Here is a 3976-nt window from a genome sequence, read left to right as displayed (position 1 = left end):
CAGGAGGGAAGCCCTCTGTTTTGTAAACTAGGGATAACAGAGTTTGCAAAATTAGGCAAGGGACTGTTGGGTCCTAGAGGACACTGGGAGACTGGTTAGGACCCAAAGACCTCCTCCCTAAACCTTCTATCCCATCTGACGTCTGCAGGGAAGAATTTTGACATGTTATCTGCAAAGAATTTTGCTGCAATCATCTTTCTAACCCTCTCCCGGCAGAGGAGAAGTTTGGCACAATCAACGTCCTAGCCCCACCCACGGTTGGCCCTCCAGGCTGGTATTTATCTGCAAAGCTGTAGTCAAGAAGTTTTTTGTTTGTTTGTTTTCGTTTAATTTGTTTCTTAATTTAGATACTCCTTGAAAGGTGTGTATGTGGAGGGGCAGGGGACAGATTTGAGGTCTGAGGCTGGGACTGGGGATTAGCACCGAGACCAGCCCATGGATTCTTCCCAAACACCCTCATACCAAGTACCCCATGGGTGGTGCTGGGTCGTTATTTCTGAGCCCTCACTCCAATCCAGAGGAGAGCTTGCCCCCACCCCCACCCCCACCCCAGCCCACTAGAGGAACAGCAGCCTGGCCTGCGGGGGGCTCAGAGTCTGTGGGTGGGAATCCGGGTGATCGTGGGGAGGATGTACGTGTCTCCAGATCAGGGACATTGTTGATGAGCCGTCTTTCACTGGCCCTTCCCATTGGGTTCCTTACTGTACACCCTTGAAGCTGGGCCTCAACTCCTGTCCTATGTTCTGAAAGACACTCTCCAGGGCCAGACACAGGGGAGGGGCCTCAGCTGTCCTCTGTCGCCGGGCTGGGCATCCAACTGTCTGTCCTGCTTTCACGTTGCCGTTGCAGCTTGCGCTGAGCTTGCCCAGCTGGAGATGACTGGGCATCCCCGCCCCCGCCTTCGACCACCCTGTCTCGGTCTTCCCCCGTGAAACGTGTACCCCTGGCCAGGCTGGCGACTCCCAGCCCCCAAATGAGAAGTGCCCTTAAGGCCCCCACAGTGCCCACAGCCCTGGAATAAATTTTGCAGTTAGTTTCCAGCTACCTTTGCCTATCTACCTTCTAGGGCCCAAGGAGAGCCTCCTAAGTGGGTTTGGGCTGTCTAGGGCGGGGCCGAGCGCCGAATGGGACAAAGGCAACACCTAGGTAACTTTCGGTTCCAAACTCGGGGGAAGCAGGATGGGGTGCGAGGGCCAAGGTGGGGGATACCAGGCACTGCTGGGGGGCCTTTGGGCCCCACCTCATCCCTGGGGCCCTGCTAACCCTGGGAGGCCTGGGAGATGCTTGGGCTTTCTGGGGACTCAGCCTCACGGCCACGCTGGTGTGCATCTCAGCTGCCATCTTGGGCAGAAGGGAACAGTCATTTAATGAGCATCTACTGTGTGTCATCCATCACTTCACTGTCCCTGCAGTAGCCTGTGAGGCAGGCACTTGGCAAGGGCCCTTAGTCGGCCATCTGCTGGGGCAGATTCAAACCCGGATCCACCTGACTTCAGGGCACTGGCCCTTTCCTCTCTGTCCTCCGGTGGCACACCCACAGGCCCCAGGCCTGGCCCCTCTCACTTGCTTGGTGGCAGCAGTGAGCACAGCCAACTCTGAGGACTGCTTCCTCTGCTCCAGGTGCCCTTCCAGGACTTCGCCTGCCTTGTCCACTGGTCTTGTCCCATCTGCTCTTCACAGCCGCTTTGGTAGGTGGCAGCCCCAGATTACAGATGAGGAAACTAAGGTGAAGTGTCCTGTCCAAGGTCACCCACTGAGAAGGGCCAACCATGATGCAAACTTCCATTCTCCTGACACGCCTTGACCAACGTGACTAGTTTATCTCCAGAGCCACCCCTGCTCCTCTGTTCAAATTAGAAAAAGCTGTGTGCCAGGCACACAGCTTGGCAGTGGCTTAGGCAAAGGGACAAAGCCTCCCTTTCCCTCTGGCAGCTCCAGAAGCAGACACCCTGGTTCCTGCCCCTGGAGACTGTTCAGTCTTGTAGGAGGACGTCACCTGGATCAGATTGTTACCTGATGTGATGCACGAGATAAGGAAGTGATTGATTCTGCTCCCGGGGGGGGGGGGGGGGGGGGGGGGGGGGGGGGGACACAGGACGTCTTCATAGCTGACGTGTCATCCAAACTGGGTTTTGAAGGATGCCCAGGGGTTCACCAGCTAGATAAGAGTTGGGGTCAGTCCAGGCAGAGGCAGCAGTGTGAGCAGGGGGATGGAGGGGTGTCAACCAGCAGTGTTTGGGGACCTAAGAGGAGTTATTTTGGCTGAAGAGTGAAGACAGTGTGTTGAGGGGGAGGGAGAGTATGGAGCAGGGGGTGGGGAGACTTGGAAAGGACTCCTTGGTCCCCAACCCTGACCACCGGCCCGCCCACCACCGCCCCCCCCCCACGCCCATATGATTAGTCTGGGAGGAGGCAGGGGCCCTCTGGTGGGGAGGGGAAGGAGTCAGAGGACACTGCAGGTGCAGAGAGTAGGGGCCACCAAGTGCCCAGCCCAGTTCAGTGCCACCTTCCTGCTGCCCCTCCAGGCCCCGGCCCCTCCACTGCTGCCCCACAGTAGCGGGCGGCGGGCTTTGCCTAACCGGCCGGGGCCGAGCACCCCTGTGGGTGAACCTCAGCAGTGGTGCCCAGCCTGCCACTCCTCCCCGGGGGTACCGCTGCGTCTTCCCTGAGCAGGCAGGAACTACGCTCCTCCCCACGGAGGCCTGCTGTCTTTTCTCGCTGCCTGGAGCCTTCAAGGCCTTAAACTCGCCTCCACTGTGCGCACGGTCCCCTGCACACCCTCCTCTGGCAACAGCTGATTTTCCCGAGTGCCTGTGTGTGCCGGGCACTTGGACTAGTACACAGGACAGCCTCATGTCACCTGCGGAGTGGGCCAGATGTCCCCCATTCTGCAGACGATGGACCGGGCTTGCAGAAGTTCAACAGCAGCCCCCATGCCCAGAATGAAATACCCAGACCCCTGTGCTGTGTGGTGGGCTAGCTACACCCCAGATAGATTTTGTCCCAGACTCAGTGCAGGTGGGGCCCAGGGTGAAAGTGACCCTGAGGCCGTAGAGGGATCTGGGAGCAGCTTGCACCTTGATGGGTCTCTGGGCTTCTTCTCATGCAGCCCTGCCCCACCTCCACTCACCTGCATCTGAAGTGGCTATACCGTTCCTCCCTCCCCCCAGGGAGGCTGCTCTCATGCTCCTCAGCTGTGCCGCGTCCTCTGGCAGCACTGGAGCCAGGCTGAGGTTAGCAGGACGGTGTTAACAGCCTCTGCACCCGAAGTCCCAGCCCCTGGGCCTCTCCTTTGCCTGGCCCCTACCTTGGGGCCCATCCTGGTGCCAAACCCTAACACATCACCACTGCTGCTCACCTTCGCTCTGCAACCGGCTCTACCCAAGAGGAGACCGGGACTCAGAGAAGAATCTTGCTCGAGGCCACAGAATCAGTGGTGCCAGGACCTGGTCCCATAGCCAGATTCTGAGTTGGGGTCCTCTCGCAGCATGACACGTCAGACCTGAAGCCGTTCCACCTGCCCTGGTGCCTCCTCCGAGCAGTCTGCCTGGATGGCTCCCACTCACAGCGACTGCCACCCCCTGACCTCTATGTTACCCAGCCGGGGAGACCCAGGTATGAGACGTGGAGACCTTCTCTGAGCCTCAGTTTTCTTTTCTGTACAATAGAGGTGATGGTGGTCTCAGGGCTGAGGTAAGGACCTGCAGCTCTAAGGCAGTACAAGGCTTAGCACCAGCCAGGTACACAGCAGGTGCTAGTAAGTGTTGGCTGCACCTGCCCTGATGGTGAAGCTGGGTCCGTCTTGAGTCCCAAAGCCAAAGTGGCAGCTTCCCTTGTACCTCCCTCCTCCCAGGGAGACTGGCATCCTGTCCCCCTCCGCAGGCCAGGGTGACCTCCAGAGAAGGAAAGGTCACTACAGTACCATTTATTATCAGAGACATCACGGGGCTGTCAGAACTTCAGGGCAGGAGGGGAG

The sequence above is a fragment of the Phocoena phocoena genome, chromosome 6 (assembly GCF_963924675.1).
Source record: "Phocoena phocoena chromosome 6, mPhoPho1.1, whole genome shotgun sequence".
Taxonomy (NCBI): Eukaryota; Metazoa; Chordata; class Mammalia; order Artiodactyla; family Phocoenidae; genus Phocoena; species Phocoena phocoena.
This window is presented reverse-complemented; position numbering follows the sequence as displayed.